We start from the raw sequence: 14,898 nt of genomic DNA, 5'->3' as shown, positions 1-14,898 counted from the left end.
GGGGTGCCTGATCTGTGTACAGTGAGGGGTCTGTATATCTGGGGGTGCCTGATCCGTATACAGTGAGGGATCTGTATATGTGGGGGTGCCTGATCTGTGTACAGTGAGGGGTCTGTATATCTGGGGGTGCCTGATCCGTATACAGGGAGGGGTCTGTATAGAAGAAAATCCCTTTATTGTCCCTCAGTGCGGAAATTTTGGCATAACAGCAGCAATCACCTCATTCACAACAGGAGCAAAATAAGAGTAATTAGAAATTAAAGAGTAAAAATACAAGAAAAACATAACACAGAAGTCACTACTGGGTTTCTGGGACCAGTGGTGGTTATAAACCCTAACCGCTGCTGGGAGGAAGGACCTCCGATAACGTTCCCTCGTGCACCTAGGATGCAGCAGTCACTGAAGGAGCTCTATGGGTGTATGGTGTGGGAGACATTGTCTAACAGGGATGGTAATTTTGGTAGAGTTCTTCTGTCACCACCTCCTGCCCTGGATCGAGGGGACAACCTAGGAGGCTCTGGCCTTCTTAATGGGCTCATCTAATCTCTGTCTCTCAGCCACAGATGAGCGGCTCCCCCAACAAACCACACCATAGAATATGGCTGATGCCACCGCTGAGGAGCGTCCCCTGCACTCCAAAGGACCTCAGTCTCCTCAGCAGATAGAGTCCGCTCTGCCCCATCAGTGTTATGGCCCCAGTCCGCTCTGCCCCATCAGTGTTATGGCCCCAGTCCGCTCTGCCCCATCAGTGTTATGGCCCCAGTCCAGTCCGCTCTGCCCCATCAGTGTTATGGCCCCAGTCCAGTCTGCTCTGCCCCATCAGTGTTATGGCTCCAGTCCAGTCCGCTCTGCCCCATCAGTGTTACGGCCCCAGTCCGCTCTGCCCCATCAGTGTTATGGCCCCAGTCCGCTCTGCCCCATCAGTGTTATGGCCCCAGTCCGCTCTGCCCCATCAGTGTTATGGCCCCAGTCCAGTCCGCTCTGCCCCATCAGTGTTATGGCCCCAGTCCAGTCCGCTCTGCCCCATCAGTGTTATGGCTCCAGTCCAGTCCGCTCTGCCCCATCAGTGTTATGGCTCCAGTCCAGTCCGCTCTGCCCCATCAGTGTTATGGCTCCAGTCCAGTCCGCTCTGCCCCATCAGTGTTATGGCTCCAGTCCAGTCCGCTCTGCCCAATCAGTGTTATGGCCCCAGTCCGCTCTGCCCCATCAGTGTTATGGCCCCAGTCCGCTCTGCCCCATCAGTGTTATGGCCCCAGTCCGCTCTGCCCCATCAGTGTTATGGCCCCAGTCCAGTCCGCTCTGCCCCATCAGTGTTATGGTCCCAGTCCGCTCTGCCCCATCAGTGTTATGGCCCTAGTCCAGTCCGCTCTGCCCCATCAGTGTTATAGCTCCAGTCCAGTCCGCTCTGCCCCATCAGTGTTATGGCTCCAGTCCAGTCCGCTCTGCCCCATCAGTTTTATGGCTCCAGTCCAGTCCGCTCTGCCCCATCAGTGTTATGGCTCCAGTCCAGTCCGCTCTGCCCCATCAGTGTTATGGTCCCAGTCCGCTCTGCCCCATCAGTGTTATGGCCCCAGTCCAGTCCGCTCTGCCCCATCAGTGTTATGGCCCCAGTCCGCTCTGCCCCATCAGTGTTATGGCCCCAGTCCAGTCTGCTCTGCCCCATCAGTGTTATGGCTCCAGTCCAGTCCGCTCTGCCCCATCAGTGTTATGGCCCCAGTCCGCTCTGCCCCATCAGTGTTATGGCCCCAGTCCGCTCTGCCCCATCAGTGTTATGGCCCCAGTCCAGTCCGCTCTGCCCAATCAGTGTTATGGCCCCAGTCCGCTCTGCCCCATCAGTGTTATGGCCCCAGTCCAGTCCGCTCTGCCCCATCAGTGTTATGGCCCCAGTCCAGTCCGCTCTGCCCCATCAGTGTTATGGCCCCAGTCCAGTCCGCTCTGCCCCATCAGTGTTATGGCTCCAGTCCAGTCCGCTCTGCCCCATCAGTGTTATGGCCCTAGTCCAGTCCGCTCTGCCCCATCAGTGTTATGGCTCCAGTCCAGTCCGCTCTGCCCCATCAGTGTTATGGCCCCAGTCCGCTCTGCCCCATCAGTGTTATGGCCCCAGTCCAGTCCGCTCTGCCCAATCAGTGTTATGGCCCCAGTCCGCTCTGCCCCATCAGTGTTATGGTCCCAGTCCGCTCTGCCCCATCAGTGTTATGGCCCTAGTCCAGTCCGCTCTGCCCCATCAGTGTTATGGCTCCAGTCCAGTCCGCTCTGCCCCATCAGTGTTATGGCTCCAGTCCAGTCCGCTCTGCCCCATCAGTGTTATGGCTCCAGTCCAGTCCGCTCTGCCCCATCAGTGTTATGGTCCCAGTCCGCTCTGCCCCATCAGTGTTATGGTCCCAGTCCGCTCTGCCCCATCAGTGTTATGGCCCCAGTCCAGTCCGCTCTGCCCCATCAGTGTTATGGCCCCAGTCCGCTCTGCCCCATCAGTGTTACGGCCCCAGTCCGCTCTGCCCCATCAGTGTTATGGCCCCAGTCCGCTCTGCCCCATCAGTGTTATGGCCCCAGTCCGCTCTGCCCCATCAGTGTTATGGCCCCAGTCCGCTCTGCCCCATCAGTGTTATGGCCTGTCCAGTTTGTTGTTCAGGTGAAGACCCAGGTACGTATAAGAGTCCACCACCTCACTGTCCGTACCCTGTATGTTCACCGGAACCAAAGCAGAGGGTCTGTGTCTGCGGAAATCCACCACCAGTCCACAAAATCCTGTGTCCCAGTCTGTACTCTGAGTCGTCCTCACCTGTGATAAGGCCGACTATGGCAGAGTCATCAGAGAATATCTGGGGGGAAGGGGGGGGGGGGGGGGGGTGGTGGTCTGTATATCTGGGGGGGGTACTGGTCTGTATATTGGGGGGGTCTGTATACAGTGAGGGGTCTGGTCTGTATATTGGGGGGGGTCTGGTCTGTATACAGTGAGGGGTCTGTATCTGGGGGGTCTGGTCTGTATATCTGGGGGGGTCTGTATACAGTGAGGGGTCTGGTCTGTATATCTGGGGGGGTCTGTATACAGTGAGGGGTCTGGTCTGTATATCTGGGGGGGGGGGGGCTGGTCTGTATATCGGGGGGGGGGGGGGTCTGGTCTGTATATCTGGGGGGGGGGGTCTGGTCTGTATACAGTGAGGGGTCTGGTCTGTATTATCTGGGGTGGTCTGGTCTGTATTGAGGGGGGGGGGGGGTCTGGTCTGTATATCTGGAGGGGTCTGGGCTCCTCTATTATTCAGGGGGGGCCGTATTCCCGGTGGGGTCTGTACTTTGACACACTGCAGTGTCCCAGCCCCTGGAGAACCACAAGTCCCAGCCAGCCCGGTCCATACAGAGCCCCGAGGGGCCTCCTCTTTCCTCAGAGAAGCTAATATGGCGGCTGCCGACAAGACACAGAGGAGCCCACTGAAGGGACAGGAGCCCGGGCGCCTCCATCTTGTCTTCCCGCCGCCATTGTGGCTCCTGTGACAGAAATACTTAGAGCGGAGTGAAGGCGGCCCCCCCTCTCCACACAGAGAGCCGCAGGGCACGGCTGTATGACCTGATGGCGGAGATACCGGGCCGGGATCACATCCCGCTTACCTCAACCGTTATCCTTCTTCTCCAAAGGCGCCAACGTCAAGGATACTACTTCCGGTGGAGAGCGCCTGCTGGTTGGCAAATTCCCTGTCAACCTTCTGCCAACCGCGACTGTCCTTCTCCGTGCCGGATTCAAATAATAATAGTAAAAACAAAACAAAAAACTACACTGTGAATGCGCGTGGCAGCAGGCCCCTTCCCTAACAGTCACAGTCCTACAATAGCGCTATTAGTAAAAAAAAAAAAAAAAAGACAGGCTATTTATTTCGAGTCAGGCAGCTGCGTAGACAGCTCGGACCCGAGAGAACCGCTATTGCTGCTGCGCGGGGAGGGGGCCTTCAGCGCGGCTATAAAACTCAGCGCTGGCGCGTGCGCTCTCTCTCCTGTGCCCTGCGCTGCCGGTGTCTGGAGATGGCGGCGGTTGAGCTCCGTGGAAGAGCTGCTCGATATCGGCGCCATCCTGCAGTAGGTCTGCCGAGGTATGTCTAATATAGGTGCAGGAGGCCGCCTGCTATCTATAGGGGAGGTTATGTGTTGAAGGCAATGTCTGCGACTAGTCCATTCTAATCCGTGGCCTATGTACTGGTTATACTGGTCCGGGGTCACGTGGAGGACCCTGTATGTGGGCTTCTGGTTTTCCCTTATGTACAGTATTCCCTCTGCTGATTGCTTGATGGAGGGATCGTGTGACGGCAGGGACTACATGTACTGTAACCCCATATACATGCACCCTCGGCCAGGCTGAGCATGCACGTGTGCAGCTGATGGCGGGGCCATTGCATGTGATCTCAGGGTGGACAACTTCATCTGGAACAAGGTTTTGGCTTATCTTGGACATTGCGGGTCATATTGCAAATGTGTGATAGGGGCAGATCCCACCTCTGGGACCCGCACCTATCCTTAGAACGGGGCCCCTAAAGTGAGGGAGGGGACACCGCCTACGCATGACCACCCTTCATTCATATCTATGGGAGCGCCAAACAGTAGAGTGCATGGTTTGGCTATTCTCGGCACGCCCATAGGAATGGAGGGGGGGGGGGGGGCAGCGTTCCCTGTCAGCTTGCAGGCTGCTCTCTAAGGACCTGCCCCTATTCCACACTGGCAGTATGTAAGCTTGTGGTGGTCCTCGTCTGTAGTCGGCCGGGCTGGTTGCAGTACACTGACGGCTCACCCCTTCTGCTCTGTCTTGCAGGTTGCTCCCCGGCTGCCGTCCTCCTGAGATGGTAAGTGTGTGCGGCTCGTCCTGCCTTCATTAATCCATCTGATCTTGTGTGGTCTCCTCCATGATGACTTTCTCACCACTGACTCATCTTGTGATGTCATCACCGCAGCGTTCTGATGGACCACCCCACCCTCCGAAGGCCGGCTGACCGCCTTTCATCTGAGGCTAATCTATTCTCTTCTTCCAGTAGCTGCGGAGGATGGCGCTGTGATGTGTCCAGGCTCCAGGTGAGGACACTGTGGGCAGGGGACCTCACCTAAGCCCCATCGGCAACCTATGGCACTCCAGGTGTGGTGAAACTACGACTCCCAGCATGCACAATTGCTTGGCTTTTCTCAGATCTACCAAAGATGGAAACGGAGCATGCTGGGGGTGGTTGTTGTCTCAACTGCTGGAGGTTGCTGATCCCTGATGTAGATAGTTAATACAAGGCACTTGCTAATGTATTGTGCTTCTCCATATTGCCTCCTTTGCTGGCTGGAATCATTTTTTTTCCATAACATTATACCCTGCTTGCTTCCATGGTTACGACAATGGTTGTGCTTGCACACTGTAGGAAAAAGTGCCGTCTATGTGCGCTCCCAGTCCTCACCAGAGTTGCTGCATTTTCCTATAGTGTACAAGCACGACCACCACTGCTGTATTGCAGGGTGGTCGTAACCATAGAAATGAGCAGCGTATAATGTGATGGAAAAATGAATCCAGGAAGCAATATGGAGAATCACATTACATTAGTAAGTGCCTTGTATTAACTTTCTCTACATGATAAATGCCATTTGCTGAAGTGAGAGGACCCCTTTAAGGGCCTTCATGTGATGGGTTTGCGTGTACGTGATGACACCTTGACTAGAGTCTCTGATATCTCGTGAAGTTCAAGTAAACGCTCTGATTCACGCAGGACCTCATCTGTACGGACAGTGACATTTTCTTGGCTGGTAGCACATATCTAACCTTCGGATAAGGGTCCATTTACACGTCCGCATCCGTTCCGTAATATCGTGACCCATTTATTCTCAATAGAGCAGGAATCGATGCGGAGAGCACACGTGCTTTCCAGAGTTCGGCTCTGAACTTCCGGGATGCGGCTTCGCAAAAAAAAACTGTCCTATTGTCCATAATTGCGGACAAGAATAGGCAGTTCTATGGGGGGTGCCGGACGGGTATATTGCGGATCCGCAATCCACCACGGATGTGTGAATGGACCCTAAACGGGGTTTACCACCTACCCATACACACAGACCACCGCCAGAGGTGTCGGAGTACATCTCCCTTGAGGACAGGATCAGGCATGCAGACATCTGCTGTAGGGGCCACTGAATTCATGCTATGTGGTCAGCTGGTCCCACTAAAAGCAGCAGGTTTGCCAGGCTGTCGTCTGTGTATTGGTAGCTTTAGCCTCAATTGCTTAGGACCTATCCAGCTGGTGCAGAACTACCACTCCAAGCAGCTTGTAGATGGCACAGCCTGCTTGGAGTTGTACATGTAGCACCTCAAGTTGGGGAGATGCTGGTCTTCTCTCGGTGTATTACTCTGGGGATGAAGTCATTCATTGACTCCTTTTTCTTTCGTTTGTAGGTTCATCCTAATTGTAACCCAGAGGTATGGGGCCTGTGGTCACATGATCACCAGCCTGGTAACGCTTGGCGGCACCTTGCCCTGGGTCTGAAATGGAGTGGATGGTGTCACTGAATTGCCTGATGCTTGCACCGGTGAGAATGGCAGCAAAATTTCCGCTGGGAGTTGTAGTTACAGCATCAGTCTACAGGGGGCAGTAAAGGGGTGCAGGAAAACCCATGGCAGATCATTGGCCGATAGGAAATTATAAAACCCGCTACAATGGTTCTTGTAGTGGTGTTAACTGGCAGCATGCAGGCTGGGTTTTTTCAGGGTTTTTCCTATAGGGAAAGTCTGGACAAGTAACGTGATAAAATGCATGAATTTTCTTGGTATTTTCCACCAAGCAAAGAAGCTTGCCAGATTTCACACTGTAATGGGGTCCAGGGTGGGCATATGGCCACTTTCTGGGTTTTGCTGGAAAAAAAATGCATGTGTCGGTATGTCCGGCCGAAAGCTGGCATTCAGGCAGAATCCCATCATAGCCAATGGGGTCCAGCAGTGAAGGTGGTATACCGCTGTGCCAGGTGCAGAGAAATCCGGCACGCTGTTTCTATGCCAGCTTTAAAAATTCCAGATATGAAAGTCGCCTTAATAAAATGTGGCAGCGCCCTAAAGCCTCAGATCAGCCTCTGGCTTTGTCTGTAAAACCTGGACACCTTCTGTGTAATCTATAGAAACCTCTGGCGCTCTGCTCGAGATACAACTCCAAGCATCCTCTTAGTTCTATGGGAGTTAGAGAACAGCCAAGCACATGTGCATGCTGGGAGTTGTAGTTTCACTGCAGCTGGAGTGCCAAAGGTAGCATAAATGATGCTGCAGCTTGGTGTTAAAGGGGTATTCTGGTAGGTACAAGCTATCCTGTATCCACAGGATAGGGTGCTGGGACCAGCACCGATCATGAGAACAGGGGTCCTGTACCCCCTGCAGGCCCCTTGCTGCTCCCCTAAAATGACAGCATAGCCGTTCGTAAGTGGCCGCTCTATTAATTTTTAGGGGAGTTCCTGAGTGTACTTTTCTCTATGGAATTCCCATAAAAATGGAGTAGCTGCACATGTGTGACCGGCTGCTCTGGTTATTTTAGGGGAGCTGCAGGGGTTCCAGGGACCCTGTTGTGACAGTTGATTGGACCCCCACAGATCTGAGTTATCCCTTATCCTGTGGATGGGTTAACCTGTAACTACTGGAATACCCCTTTAAATACAGTAATGAAATGCACATGGATATTAATCTCTCTTTTGTCTGCAGGTTCAGTGTGGTGGTCCCCAGGACTGCAGAGGCCGAGCAAGTCTCCATACTGGATGTAAGTCTACAGACTATGTATATAGGGGGATACATGAAGGAGGAGCGTGGCTGATGACACCTAGACTAGAGTCTCTGAATAGAATCTGATGCCTTAGTAAACGCTCTGACACGCTCCTCCTTTCTGGGGTGCTAAGCATGGCAGCGTATAACTGGCCCTGTTACTAGAAGGCTATGTTCTCATGCAGCAGTCACACCACGGTTTACTGCAGTGAAGTGGCTGCACGATGCCACAATTTTGCAAGAACCAACATTAGGTTGTAGCTTGACAGTACTGGCTGCAGTGTGAATGTACCCTTACCAGGGAATAGTGATTAATCGTGTGATCAGTAGTGATGGGAAGTTCGGATCTTTTAGGTGAATCGGTTCATTTGAATCAGCTCATTCAAATGAACCGATTCATGAATCGGATCTTCGGTTCACTTGGTGAGTCAGACTGCTGAGAGCTGACTCGCAAGTGCCAGCCCCTCCCCGCCCACCAACCAATCACCGACCAGAGCTGAGGGGGCGGGGCAAGCACAGTAGCAGCTCTGACTCGAGTCCTCTTAGTAGTACAGTCTCGCAAGTGCCAGCCCCACCCCTCCCCGCCCACCAACCAATCACCGACCAGAGCTGAGGGGGCGAGGCAAGCACAGCACAGTCTAGCAGCTCTGACTCGACTCCTCTCTGAGTACTAGTACAGGGTCAGGCAGTCTAAATGAATCGAATGAGTCACAAGAACCTAAAGATCAGACTCAGTTAGTGACTCATTCGATTCATTGAGTTAGAAGAGCCGGGAGTCGGACTGTAGAACAGGTAGAGGCTGTCGGCTCTCGGCTCTTGTTGCAGCAGTGATAAGATAAGGGACAGACAGGAGCAGAGAGATAAGAGAAGGGACAGATGACACAGAGTTTAGATTACAGGTTGAATTAAATTAACCCTTTAGAATCAAATTGGCTTCTCAGGAGATATATATGACATATATATCTCCTGAGAAGCCAATTTGATTCTAAAGGGTTAATTTAGTTCAACCTGTAATCTAACTCTGTGTGTCATCTGTCCCTTCTCTTATTTTTCTGCTCCTGTCCCTTCTCTTATCTCTCTGCTCCTGTCCCTTCTTTTATCTCTCTGCTGCAACAAGAGCCGAGAGCCTCAGTGTAATGTAACCTGTTCTACAGTCTGACGACTCACGGCTCTTTTAACTCAATGAATCGAATGAGTCACTGACTGAGTCGGATCTTTAGATTCTTGTGACTCATTCGATTCATTTAGACTCCCTGACCCTGCACTACTCCGAGGACTCGAGTCAGAGCTGCAGTGTGCTGTGCTGGCCTCGCCCCCTCAGCTCTGGTCGGTGATTGGTTGGTGGGCGGGGAGGGGCGGGGCTGGCAGAAGCAGCTTCCACTCTAAGATCATATTACTGACTCCTCCCAGTCCCTCCCTCAGGCTCCTGACCTGCTGCCAGCGTGAGGTGGTGAGCTGAGCGTCTGCATTCATTGTCTGCTGGGACTGAGAAGAGCCGTTTCAAACGGATCGGATCATTCAAATGAATCGACTCCTCCGGTTCACTGAACTGAATCGATTCAAATGAACGATTCGTTCATGAACCGGACATCACTAGTGATCAGTAACAGTCCTAACATGTTGCTGCATAGATCTGCACTCATTATCTTCTTGATTACAGGTGCGGTCTGCCATCCGTGAAGCCCAGGAGCCTAGATGCACTGCATGGAGAATTACGGGGGGCCCAGTTCTTGGAGGACCTGTTACTGCAAAGTGTGATCTGAAGGCACCTGGTTGGCGCAGGAGGAGCGGACTGATATGTAGTATTGTGGGAAGATGCAGTAAAACCTGTAATTTCTATCTGCAGCCCTGTGAATACCCCTCCAGTACAGGGGAGGTGTGATCAGATATCTCTGCACACTAAAGGCTGTATGAGACCAGCCGAGGGTCAGATAGGTCGTCCCTAATTAGTGTTTGTAGGAATGCTCGTTAGCAATTATCTGGCTGTGTAAGGGCGCTTTCTCACGTGACATTTTGTGGCCGAAAATTCCACTACTGAAAAGCGGTTCTCTTCACCTTAATAGGGCTTGCAGTGATCCATGTGCTTGCTGCCCAATTCAAATATATGGAACAGATTTTTCAGTTGCAGAATTTTCTGCCACATGTGAAGGTGCCCTAATACAGCCCTAAGTGTCGCTGATTACCCGATGAACGAGCAAACGCTTTCTTCCTGACAATCGCCTGCAGAATCTTTTACTGTAATATAGCCCTTATATACAGTGCAAGTTTTACTGAATCTTTCCCTACAATATTACAGATCATGCTGCTCTAGAACATGCTGCTTTCAGATTGCACTGCGTTTTCTGTTGACCTTGATTTCCACAAATGTAGAACCTCAAGCCCCTAGTAGCCATGCAGCCTGCCTTCAGGGCACAGCCATGCCTTCAGGTTGCCAAAACAGGAATGAATTTAATTGTTCTCTCCTTTGTGTGTTCTCGCCTTATGATCCACTCCTGATCTTGGCTCCTTAGGAATTATTGTAGGTGACTGTATATGGAGCTTGTAAAAGAGGGTTGTGGCTTGTAAAAGTGGAGCGGAGCTGCTCACATGTCTGTAAACTGAATTTCTGCAATAAAGAAACAACAATAAGTCCATAAATGTTGGCTGAGAAAATGAGTCTTTTTTTTATGTAGTTCTTGAGTAGTCTATAAAGCCCTGCACTGACTGCTGCCTGTCCTGTCGGGGGCAGAGAAGGTCTGGAAGCCGGGACTGCTCGTCTCAATGTCTGCCAGCTATTAGGAAGTGTATAAGTAAAGGGGGAGGGGGTGTCTAATGACTGGTTAGGGGGGACCCAGCAGACTGGTAAAGCCTGCATTAGATGGAGCAAATATTGTACCAAATTTCATGAATGTGAATGAAACCAAACTAACCTCAGGAGTATGAATGGTTAAATGAGTGAGGAATCGCTCGTTTTCCCTTTCATCCTCCATGACGGCATACCATGAGAGATGACCCGCCTCCGACCAGGTAGGGACAGGAAGTATAAGTTTGACTCTCCTCCAGCTCCTCAGTGTCTTCCTGTCCTTCCAGGTAGGAGATAGGGTTTTCTCTTATGGTCGCCGACCATGAAGACAGAAGAGGATACCATGTGAGGAGGCAGTGGAGTCCGAACCCTAGTTGGTAAACGGGCTCTGAAGACCTGTCTTACCTGCTGCTAGCGCGGGCAGACAGGTCCACGTGGGACCGGACACTCAGGGAGTCCCTCCGGTCGGTTGCTAAACTCCACACTGCGATCCGGCGCTCAGTGTCGTCACCGGAAGTGGATGCGTTCCACAGTCTTACTTCCGGTTTGGGGCCTGAGCACTTCCGGGGTGGATCGCATGCCGGCGGCGGGAGATTCAAAATCGCACAGGATTATGACGGAGGTCATCCTCTGATCTGAGGTCTTAAGGTAAAACTATTTAAGGGGGAACAGTAAGGGCTCTTTCACACTTGCGTTGTCCGGATCCGGCATGTACTCCACTTGCCGGAATTACACTCCGGATCCGGAAAAACGCAAGTGTACTGAAAGCATTTGAAGACGGAACAGTCTTCAAAATGCTTTCAGTGTTACTATGGCACCCAGGACGCTATTAAAGTCCTGGCTGCCATAGTAGGAGCGGGGGAGCAGTATACTTACAGTCCGTGCTGCTCCCGGGGCGCTCCAGAGTGACGTCAGAGCGCCCCATGCGCATGGATGACGTGTCCAATGCGATCACATGATCCATGCGCTTGGGGCGCCCCGACGTCACTGGAGCACCCCGAGAGCCGCACGGATGGTAAGTATACTGCTCCCCGCTACACTTTACCATGGCAAACAGGACTTTAGCGTCCCGGCAGCCATGGTAACCATTCAGAAAAAGCTAAATGTCGGCTCCGGCAATGCGCCGAAACGACGTTTAGCTTAAGGCCGGATCAATGCCTTTCAATGGGCATTAATTCCGGATCCGGCATTGCGGCAAGTGTTCTGGATTTTTGGCCGGAGCAAAAAGCGCAGCATGCTGCGGTATTTTCTCCGGCCAAAAAACGTTCCGGAACTGAAGACATCCTGAACGGATTTCACTCCATTCAGAATGCTTTAGGATAAAACTGATCAGGATTCTTCCGGCATAGAGCCCCGACGACGGAACTCTATGCCGGAAGACAAGAACGCAAGTGTGAAAGAGCCCTAAGATTGCTTGTTACCCTGAAACATGCTGGATCCTGGTGAAGTTATGGAGACCACTCAGGGATCTGTATCTGTGAGTAATACCACCAGTACAGGGGTTAAGGCAGTATATTCTGATATTTAACCCTTGTATGTTCTTTCTGTATGTGCACAGAGTGAGAAAGGGAGTGCTCTGAAAGCAAAAACTAGTCAGAGGACAAAAAAGTGCAGTATCTGTTGTGTTAAACTTTCAGATTCCTCTACTAGGAAAGTCTGTAAAAAGTGCACTGACAATATTTCTAAGGACTTGGTTCCGTCCTTAAAGGAAGAACTTAAAAACACTATTAGGGAAGAAATCAGGGCTGCTATGTCAGATACCTCATTAATCCCTTCCTGCTCCAAACAGGCGCAGGGACCAGCGACAAAAACGTCTGATTCTGAATTAGAGGAAGATTCAGAATCAGGTGAACTCTGGTCCGATGATTCTGATTCTGAATTTAAAAACCATCTCTTTTCATCAGAGGATACCAGAGAGTTGATTAATGCAGTTAGGGCCACTATGGATCTTTCTGAGGAAAAGGTCCGCAGATCAGTCCATGACGAGATGTTCAGCGGATTTGAGCAGAGGTCTAACCGAGGCTTTCCGGTACATAAAAATATGCACGATCTAATTAAAAGGGAATGGAAATCCCCGGATAGGAAATTGTTCATTCCTAAGACAATAAGGCGACGGCTCCCTTTTTCTAGCGAAGATGAGGCCCTTTTAACAACTTGCCCTAAAATAGACGTTTCCCTATCTAAACTAGTGAAAGGTCCAAACGCCTTACCATTTGAGGATATGGGATCATTAAGGGACCCCATGGATCAAACCCTCAAAAAAACATGGGAAGCTTGTGCGGCCCTGTTTAAACCAAACCTAGCTGCAACATCAGTATCCAGATCACTAAAGAAATGGCTAACGCAGTTAGAATCCTTGCTGAAAAGTGGAAATTCATATGATAGTCTAAAAGATTCCTTTCCGCTCTTAATTATAGCTGTGGATTTCCTATCGGACTCCACTGCGGAATCAGTCAGGATAGCTGCAAAGGCATCTGGGTTAGCGGTCGTGGCAAGAAGGTCCCTCTGGTTAAAGTCTTGGTCGGGAGAGGTCAGTTCAAAATTAAAGTTATGTACCTTGCCTTTTCATGGTGATCTGTTTGGGGAATATTTAGAATCCATCTTAGAGAAGGCTTCCGACTCAAAGAAAACCTTTCCCAGGGACTCTGGAAAAAGTAAATTTCCCTTTTGGAGGGTTAAAAAAGGGACCCCCTTCCAAACAAAGAAAACGAATAGGGATTCGAGCTGGTCAAGGGGAAGAAACCAGAAGAGTAGAGGATACTTGTTCTCTACAAAGAATACGGAACCGTCAAAGCAATGACGCCAGTGCTCAGGTAGGAGGGAGATTACGTTTTTTTTTCTAGACTATTGGGAAAAAATTCCAACAAACCCTTGGGTCTTAAACATAATATCAGAAGGCTACAAAATAGTTTTCCGTCTTCCTCCTCCCTCAAATATTTTCAGGGTAACTCCAATTAAAAAAACAGCCGTTCTTCAAACAAATCTGGAAGAAGGGATTCGGAAGCTATTGGTTCAAAAAGCCATAACTCCGGTTCCAGCTTCTCAAAAAGGTCAGGGATATTATTCAACCGTTTTTCTAGTAAAAAAAAACGGACGGGAAATATCGGTTAATAATAAACCTAAAAGACTTGAACAAGTTTATACAATACAACAAATTCAAAATGGAAACAATAAGATCAACCGTGAATCTGCTAAAAAAGGGAGACTACTTGGCCTCCATAGACTTAAGAGACGCATACTACCATATCCCGGTATGCAAACAGTCTCAAAAATTCCTGCGGATGGTGGTCTATTTGGGGAAAGATCTGCTCCACTTTCAGTTCCAGGTATTACCCTTTGGGATAACCTCGGCCCCAAGAGTCTTCACAAAGGTGATGCTGGAGCTGGTGGCCCACTTGAGAAGGAGAAACATCCTGATTGTTCCTTATCTAGACGATCTACTGATAGTAGGCGAAACAAGGCAGTCACTGGAGAAAAATCTGCCAGATGCTGTATCTAGCGGGATGGCTAATAAACTGGGAAAAATCAAAGCCGGTCCCGTCCCAGGAAATAATTTTCTTGGGCCTCTCCCTGGACACGACTCGTCAGAGGACGTCACTTACAGAGCAGAAAGTTTCGGGACTGGTAGAAAAAGTCTCAAGGTTTCAAAGTCACCCATCTTGTTCGATACGAGAGGCTATGAGACTGCTAGGGACTCTAACCTCTTGCATTTCTGCGGTAAAGTGGGCGCAGTTCCACTCTCGAACCCTGCAACATTGGGTATTAACCTGCTGGGACAGAAACCAGAGTTCATTGGACCAAACAGTTCTGATTCCCTTTGCAGTAAACCAATCTCTTCTGTGGTGGAAACAAGTAGATCACCTATGCCAGGGAATTCCATGGAATTCAGAAGAACAGGCGTTTGTCACAACAGATGCAAGTCCTTGGGGGTGGGGAGCGCATTACTCTCATCACTATTTCCAGGGGGCCTGGGCAGACCACCAAAAGACTTTGTCCTCAAACCAAAAGGAATTGATGGCAGTTTGGGAGACTATAAAAATGGCGAGTCAATATATAGAAGGAAAAGATGTCCAAATATGATCGGACAACACAACAGTGGTGGCATATTTAAACCATCAAGGTGGAACAAGGAGCCAATGTCTGAGCCAAATAGCAGAAAAGATTTTTTCCTGGGCAGAAGGAAATATAAGATCCCTGTCAGCAGTCCATTTAAAAGGAAGCTTAAACGTAAAAGCAGACTTCCTAAGCAGGGTCAAGATATATCAAACAGAATGGAGTTTGAAAAAACAAGTTTTTCACCAAATAACCAAAAAATGGGGGGTTCCCCAGATAGACCTCTTTGCGTCAGCCACAAACGCAAAAGTAGGTCGTTTCC

General features: G+C 50.5%; 1 protein-coding gene and 1 long non-coding RNA gene across 3 annotated transcripts in view; one reads left to right on the top strand and one right to left on the bottom strand.

Annotated features, from left to right (window-relative positions):
- Positions 1 to 3,696, bottom strand: part of DDX39B (DExD-box helicase 39B) — a 28,783-nt gene extending 25,087 nt beyond the window's left edge. For both annotated transcript variants that reach the window (XM_040442188.1, XM_040442189.1), the window contains exon 1: positions 3,604 to 3,696. The gene's annotated coding sequence lies outside the window, so the exon portion shown is untranslated. The remainder of the gene's footprint in view (positions 1 to 3,603) is intronic.
- A 284-nt stretch (positions 3,697 to 3,980) lies between these two features.
- LOC120977563 lies at positions 3,981 to 9,930 on the top strand. Its single transcript, XR_005773923.1, has 6 exons — positions 3,981 to 4,079; positions 4,793 to 4,823; positions 4,932 to 5,049; positions 6,398 to 6,531; positions 7,685 to 7,739; positions 9,402 to 9,930. It is a non-coding gene; the product is annotated as an uncharacterized LOC120977563 (long non-coding RNA).
- The last annotated feature ends 4,968 nt before the right edge of the window (positions 9,931 to 14,898 follow it).

The sequence above is a fragment of the Bufo bufo genome, chromosome 8 (genome assembly GCF_905171765.1).
Source record: "Bufo bufo chromosome 8, aBufBuf1.1, whole genome shotgun sequence".
NCBI classification, from domain to species: Eukaryota; Metazoa; Chordata; class Amphibia; order Anura; family Bufonidae; genus Bufo; species Bufo bufo.
This window is presented reverse-complemented; position numbering and strand designations above follow the sequence as displayed.